This window comes from Lepisosteus oculatus, chromosome 14 (genome assembly GCF_040954835.1).
Source record: "Lepisosteus oculatus isolate fLepOcu1 chromosome 14, fLepOcu1.hap2, whole genome shotgun sequence".
NCBI lineage: Eukaryota > Metazoa > Chordata > Actinopteri > Semionotiformes > Lepisosteidae > Lepisosteus > Lepisosteus oculatus.
In genome coordinates, this window is record NC_090709.1 from 49,295,654 (window position 1) to 49,312,151 (window position 16,498).

General features: G+C 37.6%; 2 non-coding genes across 2 annotated transcripts; both read right to left on the reverse strand.

Moving 5' to 3' along the window:
* Positions 1–10,170: 10,170 nt before the first annotated feature.
* Positions 10,171–10,242, reverse strand: trnat-ugu (transfer RNA threonine (anticodon UGU)). Its single transcript has one exon. It is a non-coding gene; the product is annotated as a tRNA-Thr (tRNA).
* Positions 10,243–14,721: 4,479 nt separating this feature from the next.
* Positions 14,722–14,793, reverse strand: trnam-cau (transfer RNA methionine (anticodon CAU)). The gene has a single exon. It is a non-coding gene; the product is annotated as a tRNA-Met (tRNA).
* Positions 14,794–16,498: the final 1,705 nt, after the last annotated feature.

Consider the following 16,498-nt stretch of genomic DNA (forward strand, 5'->3'; position numbering starts at 1 on the left):
TCAAAGTCTTTGTTGCACAATCTAAAGTGTATTTATCCCCAGAGAGGATAAATATAAAATCCAAGAAAAATATATCCAATAAAGAGGGAAATAATAAAGAATCAAGAGATATTGTATGAATCTGTCCTAATAAGAAAATCTATTTTGGCACCATTACTACTAATTCCATATTTTTATATGTTAAGTTTTGTTTTTTTCAATGCAACTATTTTTTGGTTTAATCTGGAGAGGACAAGCGATATATATATATAAACTTAATGCAATTAAATATTATTTTCTCATATGAAATGATTCACAGATCCTGCACAGAACCTATGCCATGCCCACCTTTATGAGCATCTTAGCTTTTCTCTCAAATAGAACATTCACTCCAGAAATAAGATGGATTATAAAAGCCGACACATTTTCCAAAGCTTTTAATAGTGTTGTCACCCTGAAGGCATGGGTTTCAATCTTACTCTTGATAAAGAGCTTGCTCTATGGTCCTTCTAGTATTGTGCAAATGAGAAAGGCACTACGATGTAGATAATGCGTTGACATATGTACAAACACACAAAATCTCCCGTTCTTATCCTGTTTCAGCTCATGCTTAATAGGAGTGAAGTAATTCCTCCTTTTTCTTGTAGAAATGTGTCCTGACCACCACAGAACAGAAACCTGTATAGCCTGGTTCTGATTCAAGAACGCCTCGCATGTTCGGCCCTTTCTTTAAAAATTTTACGACTGAACCACCAATACTCAGTGTGATGATCTGTAAAAATATATATTTATACATACAATATATATATAATATATATATATATTATATAGTATATTATATATTATATATATATATAAAATAATAACTTATACTTTTTTTTCACTCAGTGCTGGATTTTGGGTGCCAAAGGAAACCTTTGGACAGGTGACAATTTTATCCTGTCTGGAAATTTTATTTTGGAGACTTTTTTCTGCCTGTGTTGTATAGTGCAGCATTCAGGAATATTCCAAAACTGAGTGAGATTAAATGGTTTAAGAAAACCAGTTCAACTGGAACATGGAAGAATAAATAAAATGGCAAAACAGTTCCTATATAAAAACTGAAACAAAACAACAACATAACTGCAGTACATCACACTATAAAACAAAACAACAACAAAAAATAACGTTCTGACATATAAATGTTAAAATATAGAAGCTGTTAAAACATAACAAAAAAAAACTGCTATCTAACATGCAATCAGAATCACATAAAACAGAACCTGAGATCGGTATAGTTTCTTTCTTGCTGGGGTATCAAGCTGGTCACTGGTTGGTCCTTTTCAACAGGGATCCATGAATGGTACCCTCATGTGAAGGCAAATCAACACAGGTGACTGGTCTGCCCAGCACAAGAGCAGGCCCGGTTTTCTTAAGCAGCACTGAGTTACCAGGAGCGATGCAGCTCTGGCCCAAATCAGTGTCCACTGGCTTGTGTCAATACTGCAGTGGGAACTCCCAGATGAGTTGAAAATGGTGCTGTTGTAACTTGCTGCTTGGATTGGGAGAAATGGCAGTGAGGCCATTGCTTTCTGGAGAAAAGATGGATTCAGTATCTTGTCTGCACCCCTGCTGCAGTGAGGGGGATGGTTCAGGGCTGAAGTCCAGTCCTGGCTCTCCCTGGCAGAGTGGTTTAGTTGTACAGTGATGTGCTAATGGAGCAGTTATTCATGAGAGTGTGTGGGTATTTCACAGAGGCTCAGGACAAACCCCCTTCCTGAAAGTCTCCTGTGTGCATTCAGACAGTCACAGGTCAAGAGCCAGGCAGGCAGGGGAACAATGGACACAACAAAATAAAAAATAAAATAACTACAGTGGTACTAGAAGGTTTGTGAACCCTTTAAAATTTCTGTATGTCTGCATACATTTGACCTAAAATGTGATCAGATCTTCGTCTGAGTCATAAAATAGATAAAGAGAACCCCAAAAAACAAATAACATAAAAAGATATACTTTTTCATTTATTTATTGATCAAAAAGTATTTTAGATTCTGGCAGCGTGGGGCCCGATGTAAAATATTTCCACTCGCCCTGATCATGGTACAAAATTTTAATGAGCACCTTTAAATGTTTTTCAAAAGCTGCAACATCTGACAAGCTAATTTTCTGATTCTCTGAAAAAGACAAATCGTGGTGAAATTGCTCAGCCACTTTAATTATCGCATATTCGTGTAGAGAGTATTCATTAAGCCGTACACACAGCCTGCAAAACCCAGATTACTGTCCAGATAATGTAAGTTGACAAGGTGTACCTTCCGTTCTATTACCCTACTGTACAAAATGGATTTAAACCTTCTGTGAGCACCGCCCTCCATATTCCATTATATTGTGACTACTAATCTGAGGGTGTCATCTGTTAGAACATCTGTATGGCTCTGTAAGAGGTCTGAGATGTGATTTTAAAAAATCATTTAATTCATTTAATTCTCTGGGACACCTTCTGAGCGAGAAAAGCAGGTCATTAAACCTGCTGGAAGACAAACACAACTGCACAAAGTCATTAGGACCTACACTTGGTGAAATTTCATCCAGTATTCTTTGGACTGCTCCATGTACAGTGTCTATAGCCACTACATATGACTCAACTTTGTCAAGATAAACAAAACGAAATTCTTTATAGTTCTCTGATGCCCTAAAATTTTTATCGGTACTGTCATAACGTTGCACGAGTTCCAGGAAAACTAAGGGGTCTCTATTCGTATCGCCACCGCCACCAACATGATTCTCATCGTTCATCACAACTGGCTCTCAGTTTTCAAAGTTATCGTTATCAGGTTCTACTGCAGCACCCCTGACCATTACATTATTTTCTACTCCAGCATTCTCATTGTGTGGATCGGGTTGGTCATGTGGAATGTTGTGTCTCTCTCTGAATCTTTTGTGTCTCAACAAAAATGCTTTTGCAAGTTTAATTCTTTTATTAACATACTGACGCGTGATGTTGGTAAGGGGTCGGTCTTTTAACCACTTTTAAAATCACGTGTTTAGTCATTTACATCCATCAGCGTTCGGCGCATTTGTACCATAAAATCCCATTGCCAGGTCGCGAAATGCTGCCTTTTGAGCTAAATACGCTGTTGAAGTTATGTCAAAAAGGAAAGTGGTAAAAGACTGGACATTTTTTGGTAGATCGGGTTGTACATCGGCAAAAACAGATTTTTGGCGCACTAATTTTCTCTTTTTATCCATTTCATTAGTGTTCCCCATAGCTAGTAACTGAGCTATGTAGCTCACACACTTTAAAACATTACCACTCGTCAAGTCTCTAAACGCACTATTAGTTCTATCCAAAGGTCTGACATGTTTTGATCCAGACAGCGTTGTTAACTACGGCCTTCCGTGATGAAATCACCACTGGGCCTAGCGTCTGCTACCCCATTTCTCCCACATCTTTTTCCACTCTCGAAGATGCCGCGTCTGTGTGAATAAGAAATGGGTATTAAGGATTAGTCAGCAATGCTGAATACATCAAAAACAGAAAACTGCGTAAACTAGGAACTTTTAATTAGTTAACATTCCTCCAAAAGAAGTAACTGTTTAAGTGATATGGATCCAGGTTCATATTTGTTTTTGGGTAACCTTTTAATTGTAACTGATAAAAGAGGTGTTTTACAATACAACTTGGCACCGCTTAATTAATACTAACCTTTTTTCATGGTTGTGCTGTGCCTCACGTTTTGGGCCCCACTAACATTATTTGAAGCCTGAGCAGTGTCTTTACGGATAAGAAAAAAAAAAGGGTGTTAGGTGTTGACCATGATACCTAATATCACAAATTACCAAGAAAATAGAAAACTTATGTAAGCAGGACATTTTTTAATTAGTTAAACTCTTAAGTAATACGCACCATTTGTCAAAGATTATTTAGAAACGCTCTGCTTCTCTTCCACACGTTAATTCCCCGTCGAGCCTGCTGCCTGCATCTAATCTAATGGACATGCTCTCGTTAGCAATGGTGTTAAGTTCTCTGCAGCTGACACTTGTGACGCCATTTATGTTCGCTACAGCCATTGGCTTATACCCAGACTCACTCAGAAAGAGAAGAAAGAACACTGTCCACAATACAGATGTACACGGTTGTAATTCTTACCCACTGATGCCGGAGAGTTCTGACGACTCCAACACCACAGATTTATTCCCTGTTGAGCCTATCGCCTGCGTCGGGTGTATATCTGCTGCATCTAATGGAAATGCATCAAACAATGCTGTAATTTCAATTTTAATAAGACGAATGTACATACCCAAGAAAAATTAATCGTCATCCATCAAGTCCTGTAGTGCAAGGCTTCAAAAAAGGGAGTCTTCCACTGTCTGTATCTGCTCTTTGCGTGCCACTGTTCTATTCTTCTGAAGTCCAAAGATCTCCCAAGACTGACAGACTCGGACACTGCAAGCCAAGTCCTTATGTAGGTTTTTAGGTCACTTCACTGTCCACGCCCGAAACCGTAAAGTTCTGAGAGATGTGTTTTTTAGAGATATGAACCCTAACCCTTTAATGACCTAGCAGTTCCAACTGCAGAGAAGTTGTCAGTAAAATGTAAAGATCTAAACATTCCACAAAAGCTTTACATTTTCTAATCTGATATAATTTTGCACATAATTTTCTTTTTCTTCCCCCCAATCATGAGGTTTGTGGTTGGGGTCTACTATAGCACCCCAACCAATTTAAAAGTGTTTATGCTTAAAATTAGCTGGGGTGTCCGGTATAAACTACTTATTACAATATTTTCTGATGGGGGTTTGTTGTTTCAATCTATGGTTAGGTATGTTATTTTCAACACTTGGCTTTTTCGCCAGACAGTGCATCAACCCAGATGGACTTCAGATTTCCTGTCTATTCTGAAAGTGATTCCGGTGATGAGGAACTGAGAATATCTGACATGAAAGAGTCACTACAAATGGTAAATATTTTAGGAAAAGGCACAAGTTAAAGTTAAAGTCTTAAAATTTATGAAGACACAGACATCCAATGACTGTATAACTGATTCATTTGTGCCCAGTCACTTGAAGCTTTAATGCGATTCTTTTCCCATCCTTATTTCTTCGTTCCCATGAATTTACTCTATAGTAAAGGAAAAGGAAAGGCTGGCAACTGCAGGTATTCTTTGTCTGTGCTGAACTGCTTGTGCAGAGAGTTGTATTTACTTTACAGGGGGTGTAGTTTGGTGGTAAAGCACATGCCTTGCAAGTTTGAGGTTCTGGGTTCAATTCCTGGCATTTCCAGGTGTTTTGTTACCACCGTCACATAGCAAACGTCTTCGCTTGTGTTCAGAGAGACCCAGGTTTATAAAATAAAATCTAGATACTCTCGAAGTGCTACAATGTTGCTCTACTGCTTTAAAGGTACTTCCAATGCATTTAGTCTTGTTAACTATCAAATGATTTTAACTAATTTAACGTAATCTACAAGAAAGCCAGAGAAGGTCTTCGATTTGTCTTGGCTGTTAAAGAAGCACCTGTTTAATCTCAGCTGGGATTTCTTGAGAGCTCGTTCAGCGAGCGAGTCCTCCCTCTGGACTCCACACTGAGCTGAAAACTGCGCTAGCTCCTCACTGCGTGTCCTGTACAGTTACATGTGCTCTTGTGTAGATTAACTACATGCAGCACAGCGACAAGAACACCTTGAACGTGTTCCGTATGGGAAGAAAAATGATAAATAGAACGTGTAAAATATCCATGGTACAAATCAAAAACATGAAGGACAAAACAATGACTTTTGAAGATCACAAGAGATTCAAGAAACACAACCATCCACTTGAATGCTGAACACTTAAGTTAAAAGACTGATTGTTTACCTACAAAGCGAAGGACATGACCTGTAAATCTCTTCATGGTTTATAGTTTACAAAATAAAACAATTTCTTTATTTCTTGCTAGATGATTTATTGAATTTAAACAAAATCACAATTAAAAACCTTTTGTGTTAAACTGTTATACACACACTCTATCGAAGACAAACATTAGTGTCTTCTGATGTGTGCACGCCCATTTCTCCAAAACAAAAAAAAAACTTAATTGAATTTAATTTATCTACTTTTTATGCTTGCATCGTTTTTTAATATTTCTGTAAAATCTTGTCTTCTTACTAGTCTTGATATACATTTTTCGAACATGGTGCAATAATATTGTTATTAGTTTCAGTTTTGGAAAATCGCGGCCAGAATCTACCGAAACTGGTAATGTTCACATAATAGCAGCATTTTGGGTGGAAAAAGGTATTTCTTCATATGAATCCTAACACTTTTATGGGCGGCATTCTAAGACTTCTCACTTCAGATAAAGCTGTCAATACATCATACATTTCTACTCCATTAATATCAGCAGTACTATTGCTACCGAACGCTAAATATAGATCCTGGCAATACTTCATGAGATCATTTTTAGAAAATTGTTTATTTTAAGTTTTCCAACAAATCTGAACTGTAATTGTGAAATATTACAGCTGAGAATACAAAAGGAATATGAAGATCAAATTCAATGTATGAAAATTATTTTCTTGGAAGTTGCCAACCTAAATGGAGGCACACGTGTTTCCATGGTAAATTTACTCCTGCTCCCAAACCAATATGGTGCAGCGATATCTGAGAATGGCACTGTCACTGCATGTGAGTCACGTGTTCCAGCTGTCAACCTATGATACCATGTTCAACCAATGCTAGTAATATTACTATTGTAATAAAGGAGCAAGAGAGGTGCAGTTGGTAGAGCTGGCGACCCTTAAGTTCAGAATTGTTGATTCAAGGGTCTTTTCTGATCCCTTTAATCTTTTAGTAGGACAGTGCAAGCAGGACGTGATAGTGTACAGTGACAACCCAATGTCGTATGTGCTTTGTGTAATTCAAGTTTCTTACTGCTTTGGGGCTTGATTCAGATATCGCTGTGAAAGCAAGGGGCAAGCAAAGGTTTTTTCTAAATCGAGGGTGATCTGCTCACGAATAAGTATAAACACCTGAGCATTTACTGTTTGAAGATGACACTTTGTTGCAATACTTCTTCTTCTTAATCTCACATAATGGTATTTTGGTGGGGCAAAGAAGTGTAGCCCTTGTACAACTTTGATAACTGATTAGAGCTTTAAGTTACAGCAGCAGGAGTAGCAGTAATGGCAAGATCGTATTTGGAGTCCAGCATTTCTCATTTCTTATGCAGAGCCGTCGACTCTGAAAGCACTGCTGAGCGCAATAAGGAATTGTGGCTTCAGATCGCTGTAACTTAGAGCTGCCTTGGTCTGTTCATGCTGCCTACACACTTTGAATTGCTGGCATTTTCTACAAACTTTCCATTCTGAGGTTTCATGAAATTTCTTACATTTGAGACAACACTAAAATATTTCATTTGGGTTACCTAATACATAGTGCAAACTGTATCTGCATGGGGATCCTGTGGCTCATGAAGCCATTTGTTATTCTGTTGTGAGGTGTGAGGGGCAGAATGCAAATCGAGTTGGTGAATAGAAAATGAAACAGGAGTCACTTCTTGAGCTACGAATTCCAAACAGTATGAAAACCCATGGATTTTAACAGTGCAGAATACTCTGCAAATTGCACTGAGTTGCTTGCTTACTTCTGCTGCTTTTACAGTCATTCACTGTCAGCAAGCACTGGAACAATTCAAGAGAGGTAAAAACAGGTTGTCAGGAGTGGGATTTGAACCCACCCCTCCATTTGGAGACCAGAACACCCAAGCCAGCTAGAAAGACACATCCTTGAGTTTTGTGCCTTAGACCACTCAGCCATACTGACAAGCCGGAGTAAAAGGTGTGCTGAATGCACCAGTAGTTGACTAAACTGAATTTCTTCCCTGAAATGATTTGCTTGTGAAGAGCCAAGTTGCTTTGAACGGATCTTGGAAATCAAATATACGGATGGATTCAGAGTGTGCTTTCCAAAGTTTGTGTAACATTTTCCTTTGCTAGGGTACAGTTGTCTTCCCAATCTTGATTACCTAAAACCGGGTCCCATCATATAAAACAGCTTTTCTTCCTGGGGAACAAAGGTTGTTTTCAATATTTCTAATTTTGGTTTCAAGATTGCAATTTAGTGTGATTTAAAGAAATTATTTAACATCATACGTGATCTAATTTTCATTTTTCTATTGTAATCTCTTGTGAATGTGTGCATAGGTTTCATGGTTTCAATATAAGACTATAAAATGTCTTCTTTGTATTATTCTGTAGTAATTTGTGAAAAGACAATAAAGTTCTTAACAAATCCCATATATTTGATTTCTGCATTCTGTTAAGGCTATAACAGATAACTTTTCTCTACAATTTTGAGACAGAGTAACAGAGTAAGTAGAGACGTTTTGCAAGTTACTTGACAATCTAGATAAAATAACATGGAGGTGAAAAAGGAAGGCACAGTAGGTTTAGAAGACTGATAATTTAGCTCTTGGCCACCATCCCATTGCATTCAAAGTCTCAGCCTACTATACTATGGTGAATCAACGCTAGTAATATTACTGTTGAAATAGAGGAGCAAAAGAGGCGCAGCCAGTAGAGCTGGCGACCTTTAAGTTCAAGATTGTGATTTCAAGGGTTGTTTGTGTCCTTTCTGATCCCTCTAAGCTTTTAGTAGGACAGTGCAAGCAGGACGTTATAGGGTACAGTGACCCCGAGTGCCTTATGACCATTGCCTGATTCAGCTTTCTTTCCATTTTGAGCCTCGATTCAGATATTGCTCTGAAAGCATCGGGCGAGCAAGAGTGTGTCTGACTCGAGGAAGATCTGCTCACAAGTATTAAAAACTTCAGCATTTACTGTTCGAATACCACACTTTTTTAAAACAAGGCTGCTTCTTAAGCTAATGGGCAGCGGTTTTTGAGCACGCATTGTATAGTTAATGCTGTTATTAATAAAACCTTAAATTCACATAATGGAATTTTGATGGCGCAAAGTAGTCTAGCTCCTGTACAACTGTACATGCCCGCTGATTAGAGCTTAAAACTACAGTAGCAAGAGTAGCAATAATGGCAACAACGAGTTCGGCATTTATCATGTCTTCTGCCGAGCCATCTTATCTGAATGCACTGCCCGAGACAAAAGAGGACTTGTGGCTTCGTTTTTACAGACTGCTGCGTTGCTCTGTTCATGCAGACTACACGCTTTAAATTTATGACATTTACTGCAAGAGTTGATTTTCCAGGTTTTTTTTTAATTCTTCGCATTTGAGCACGCACTAAAATATTTCATTCAGGTTCGCCGAATACATCATGAAACCGGTATTTCCAACGGTCTTACATGAAACCTTTTTGTTATTCTGTTCTGAAGTTTGAAAATGAAAATGAAAAGGGGGTCACCTTCATAGGCTTGAAAGAAGTCCAAGCCACATACAAACCCGCGAATTCTCACAAATTGCCTTGTGCTGCACCTTTCTTCTGCTGCTTTTATAATTCGGGCTTCAACATTTGAATGCATACCTTATGATAATCACATTCACGTGTTTACGAAGCTTTTTTCTGTCCGTTGTGTTCTTGCGAAGCAGTTTCTCCGTTTTCCTCCTATTGTGATTGTCAGCGAGAACAACAAGACTGGAACAGTGTAAGACAGGGTAAAACGCCTTACTGTCGGGAGTGGGATTTGAACCCGCGCCTCTATTTGGAGAGCGGAACACACAGCTTAAAAGACAAGAATCTATGAAATCGTTATTTTAAACCATTCGACTATCCTGAAGAAATGTATGCTGAATGCACCAGTTGCATCTGATTTTCCGTAACTTTAGGACGATTGACACAACTGGAAGAACACAATTTGTGGCGTTTAGCATGACATAGTCTTGCAGGCAGACAATGTTTTGTCCCACTACTTATATAATTTTATCGTTTACTCGAATTAAAAAAAAAACTCGGTCTTCTCGTTCCTAAGTCAGATTTTTAGTGCTTTTGAACGGTACTTCCAACCAGAGCTCACTCGATCTGTTTGTGATCAGACCATGGAGTGGGGGTTGTACCAAACGCACGTTCCTTCCCAATGCTGAGACGATCATTAGAAAGATGGGTGTGAAGAGAGACAGGCTTTGTCGACTAAAAAACAGGGCAGGATATGCACGAACACTAATCACTGGCGACAGTTATGTTCTTCTTACTATAGAAACTCCTACATTGCAAATTTTTTTAAAGACTTTGAAACTAAAGGAGAGTGGTGACAAATGAAACAGGCACGGGTGGGGCTTGAACCCACGATCTTTGGTTTACAAGACCAACACCTTACCACTTGGCCACCACACCTTCAAGGGTGGATAAATTATTTTTTTCTGAATCTTGTTTACATCGCCTGGAGGCAGCAACAACAAAAAATAGGGATTTTTAACAAGGAGATATGCAGCAGTGGTGTAATCCCAAAAGATGCCCCCGAAGAGACTGGAGCTTTAATCCAGCTCCTTAGAGCGCTCGGCCGCGTTACTCTCGACAGCGGCTCTTCAGCTCTTCTTGTCTGACCTAGTGGTGTTATGATGCATGGAAGCGACTGCAACTTCGTTTTCTGAGATGCTTTCTCTCACGAGGTGAAACCTCGACTTCTTTGGCACCTCTGGATATACTTCTTCTGTAGAGCAGGCTTTCACACCTTAGCTTATAGCACCCTTCAAGTCATTTTATTTTTATAGAAAGATGCATTCCTGTTTTAAAAATGCTTTATGAGGCGTGTTTGATTAAACGGACAGTTTTCTTATTGTAGAATGCAGATCTGTGCAGCAATTGTACTGGATTTGACTGGGATTCTGAAATATTTCTTGCAAAGGTATTTAGACTTTCATGAACCTATACTAAAAAACAGACCTGAAACTCCCTAGCTTCCAATCTCTGATGTTACTGTCTTGAAACTCGGACGTGATGTTCTGCAGACATGCAGTGTCCCTTTACTCTCGTTGTTTTCAAAACGACCTCCGTTGTCGGGCGCAGTTGAAGTGGAACTGGCCTGACTGCACTGGCTCAAAATGTCCCTTAATGGGACTAGAATGAAATTCTAATATACGTATATCGTTATAGGTCAATTAGACATCTCTGATTATACAGTATGTCCATTATACATAAATGGTTGAAGTTCTATTATACGGATACATTTAGAGGACTATTATATCTATATAGTTAAAGGTCTATTATACATCAAAGATAGGTTTTATAGGTGTAGAAACTAGTAAATCAAGCCAATGATTTGGTTTAGAAATTTATTCTGAAAATATACAATTATTCACACCTGAAAAATATGTAGTTCCAATTATGCATTTTATACAATATCGTATTAAACATGATAATGTTTATTACAATATTGTTTATTACAATATATCATAAAAAACGCAACTAGTAAACTTCAGCTACAAATTATAGTAACATGGGAATATATATATAGTAATGACAAACACAAACTAATTACATTAACACGCTAATATTTAACTCAAAACCACATTTCGATTCAAATATAAGTTTTAAAAATCACAACTTCTATATTTCCATGAAAATATTTTTAATGTTGCACAAACACTACTTTCTAATAAAGATAGAATTAAACTGTTCTGTGTCTCATGGTGATCCTCCTCTCGATACTGATGAATTGTTTAATATGATCCCTCGAGAAAAAAAAAGTGTCAATATCCGCCTGGAACGATTGATGCCCCATCAAACAATTTTTAATTTCCCCGGAAGTTCATACAGTAGAAACCTGCTTCGTGGCTTAAATTCAAGGGAAACAATGCTTCCTACACCCCTTTGATAGCTCAGTTGGTATAGCGGAGGACTGTAGGGGAAATAGTAAGGCATCCTTAAGTTGCTGGTTCGACTCTGGCTCGAAGGAATGTGCTTTTTGTGAACTTTAATCAAAGAGATAAAATAGCAAATCTTTTTCACTCAGACGTTGATCAAAAGCTTAATAAACCACGAAGCAGACCCAGTGGGCAAAAGACGTATAATATACGTCTATTAAACGCATACCTTAGACGTCTAAATGTGGTCTGCAATTCGTCTAGAATGAAATTCTAATATACGTCTAAAGTTATACGTCAATTATACGTCTATGTTTAGACGTTCATTATACATAAATGGTTGGAGTTCTATTATACGGATAAATTTAGAGGACTATTATACATATATGGTTGGAGTTCCGGATAACTTTAGAGGTCTATTATACGGATAACTTTAGAGGTCTATTATACGTATATGGTTAGAGGTCTATTATACGGATAACTTTAGAGGTCTATTATACGTATATGGGTAGAGGTCTATTATACATCAAAGATAGGTTTTATAGGTGTAGAAACAAGTAAACCAAGCCAATGATTAGGTTTAGAAATTTATTCTGAAAATACACATTCACACCTGAAACATATGTGTTTCAAATTATACATTGTATACAATCAATCAACAATCAACATATGGGCAATAATCATAAAAAACACAACTAGTCTTAAACTTCAGCTACAAATTCTGGTAACATGGCAATATACAGTATAGTAATGACAAACAAACTAATTACATTAACACACTAACTCAAAACCACATTTTGATTCAAATATACATTTTAAAATGTACAACTTCTATATTTCCAAGAAAAAAAATATTACAATGGAAGTTAAGACGATTTTTGTCCACTATTTGCAAACCCTGTCTAATTGTCCTAACAGTTAGAACCAAAAACCTATTATTTTCAGTGTCCAGATCTCCTGGCCCCCTGCCTTGCATATGCATTCTTCAAGTAACACATTGCGTGCTCCTTTATTTCTTTTTCTGTTGATGTAGGGTGGGACTTCAGCACCGCAGCTAGGAGAAAATTATATAATATTACTTCCCAAAAAAATGATGATTAATATCTTCTTTAGTATAATCTAAAAAATGAACGGTTTACTAAGCTCAAAGCTGAAATAAATGTATAAAATTTGGCTTGCATCATAGCAGTTGAGCAATAAAGTCTGTCCTAATTAAAGAGTACCCAAAGTTTGAAAGTACAACATAGAATAAGAATAGAGAAACGGCAAAAACGATTTTGTGTCATCTTCCCCATTCACACTATTTTTATGTGCCATTTTTTGCTTATTCACATACTATTTTAATCAAAATAATATTAAGAAAGATCTGCATGTATTCAGATAGTATTATTATTGTTCATACTTACTCGTCAAAAGAGGATTGCTGAGATATTTGCGGATATACTTCTACGTTTGAAAAACGTGTCCAAAATGGTGACCAACGAATACTAGCAATGCATTGTGGTATATAACCGGAAAATATGCTGGGTTCGATATTTTCTCAACGTATGCGTTTATTAATGTTGTCGATATTATGGTTGAAGTTTAACATTGATAATACATCGCGGCTATGTGCCCCCTGCTATGAGCTGATGTGCAATTTTAACGCATGCAGTTAGTAAGGATCGTACTGTTTTATGGTATTATATATAATGACATTATGGAATAGGATGGGGACAGGCCTGGCATCACGGGGGGGAGGGAGGAGTGTCGCCCCTTCAGTTTTGGGCAAAAAGATTTACCTAACTTAATTTGCGCCCTAAAAAAATAGTTGTACTTTGTCAATGGTCAGACAACACTAAATGACACGAACAGTCACTCAGTCTGTTTGATGGGCAGGAGGGCTATCCGTCCAGGAACTGCACATATCAGTGTCGTTATTGAGTGTCAACATTACGATCCTGTTTGCTCAGGTGGACCGATTCCTTGCAGTAGTTTATCATTATACTTAAAATCGTTATATAATTAGGACTAGTTATAGCAGTCTGTGCTTTCTGTTGGTTTTACAACATTTTTTTCTTAACGATTCAGAACGTCTATGTAGCTGCAAAAATGAACGCTTATGGTACTTTTCGCTCCAGGCAATACAAACTGTGAGAGTGACGAAAAATGTGAAACTGAACTTCATCACAAATACCAGATTGCTAGTCGTTATCTTCTATCATGAAGCACTAATCAATGGCATAGCTGCGAGATTTCATTTGGGTAGCTGCACCATACTGCTCCGTTTCAACCAAAATATCACCCCCCCTCAGAATTTCAGAAGCCCCCCTACAGCTTTTTCCCCGGGCACCGCGCACTGATGGGGGACGGGGTGTCCAGGAAATGGTATCAACTTTTCTCAAGAAAATAAAAATATAAACTCTATAGGCACTCAAACATTTTACTGTTTTTTTTCAGGCAGGTGGCAAGACCCCCTCAGCAAAACCCTTGTATGCCAAGCTGTGGGCATTGATTCGTCGAATATACGTATATTCACGGCGAAAATACGGCTATACGTATATATACGTCGCCTCGACGTATAATCAAATATAATCATTAATAAACGCATATAAAACGTCGAAAACACATCTAACACAATGCCTGAGGCTTTTTACAGTATGTATCGTGTGTGCCGCAACTAGGAGTATACGGCACTCTGCACAGTGTACGAAGTAAATTATTTTCGCAGTAATTAATTTACACGTGTATAATAAATATAATAAATTAATTATTGCGAAAAAGTAATTAATTTACATGTGTATAATAAATATAGTAATAAATATAATAAATTAACTTCGTACACTGTGCTTTGATATGGATGTTCATTTGAAGGATTTGAGGAATTTATCAAGGATCTCAGAACAACCAAAGATACATTTGGGCATCTGCTATTGGTAAAGATTAATGAATACAGTAAGTGTGAAGTTTGCACACACACACGAGAGAAAAAAACCCATTTTAATTCACTTCATTAAACTGACGGTGTGTATAGCAGAGGATGGTTTCGAACCATCGACCTCTGGGTTATGGGCCCAGCACGCTTCCGCTGCGCCACTCTGCTGACAGCTGTCGTGGTGTGATTCAACACAACTGCTCTATCTTTGCTTTCTAAAAGTGCGCCCGAGATGAAAAGTCTAAACGGTAAACGCAGACGTCACTTTGAGCACTTGGTCTTTTATAGTACGAATCATCACACGCTGCTCTACATGGGCGTGTCTTCAAGATCGTTGTGAACCAAAGCTTCTGCTTTCCAAGGCAACTGATTCTTTCGTCTTTAATTCCCAAATCTTCAATGAGAATCAGTGAAATGAAAACCAAACACATGTACACACTCGCGTCCTAGCGTGAAAGAAAAAAGATGGAAGCATTTGAGAAATAACAAGAGTAGTCTGAACAGCTCCAGCCTGTCAACTGCTCTACAAAGTGATCGCTACCTCCACACCCAGTTTATAACACTGAAAATGATTCAGGAAGCACAGCAAAGTTCTAAAAGCAGAGGTTGAAAAGCGTCTAGATACATAAATATCTTACAGTAATATCTTCATCTTTGAAATATTGTCATCCATATATTTTCGTTTTTCTCTTTTTTACATATCACGCTTTTGAGAAATAAACTGTCTTGTAATGAAGGCTGCATTAGAAAATGTGTATCTAACTTTGTTCAATTAAAACCAGCACATCCCAGTGGGCAAAAGATGTAGAATATACGACTATTAAACCCATACCTTTTAAATTGTAATCAACAAATGGCTAATCATCATAAAAAAACACAACTAGTAAACTTTAGTTACAAATTCTAGTAACATGGCAATATATATATAGTAATGACAAACACAAACTAATTACATGAACACACTAATATTTGACTCAAAACCACATTTCGATTCAAATATAAATTAAAAAAATTACAACTTCTATATTTCCACGAAAATATTATTAATGTATCACAAACGCTACTTTCTAAAAAAGACAGAATTAAACTGTTTGTTTTGTGTCTCATGGTGATCCTCCTCTCGATATGAATGAAATGTTTAATATGATCCCTCGAGAAAAAAAAAGAGTCCATTTCCGCCTGAAATGATTGATGCCCCATCAAACATTTTGTAATATCCCCGGAAGTTCATACAGTAGAATCCTGGTTCGTGGGTAAACAAGACTAAGGAAACGAGTTGGAAACTTGATGTCGAACTGGGATTTAGATCACCTGAAATATTACGCTACATTGGGCAGTATGTGCCAGAGAGTGGCTTTTTCACTCAGACGTTGATCAAAAGCTCAGTAAACGGCGAAGCAGAGGCTTTTGTTCCGAATTTAGCTCAGGTCTGATTTTCTTGTTTTGTCCAAGATCTGAACTTTGAATTCAGCGACTACTTGGTCTGCTTTGTAATTCAAATATAGATACAAATGTCACGGTTTTTTTGTAGATATAAAGGTGTTCTCTGTTTTCAAAGGATAGGTACTTAATTGGCTTTATGATTTGGTTTTGATTTTGTATCGTTGTGTTATGAAGTTTGTGCTTTTTGTGTTTTTAATGTATCGTGAACTTATTTTTGAAACAAATGCTGACAAAGGCAAACATGGCACACATCTGTTTATACCAGCGATTAACCAAGCACTGACTTTATTTAACAACCACACCAAAAACCAAACACAGGATCAACACACACATGAGGAGACTGACGAACACGTACACACATTTAGGGTGGTAATTACCTAACAACACACTATACTTTTACAGGACTACACAGGGCACTAGAATTACTAGG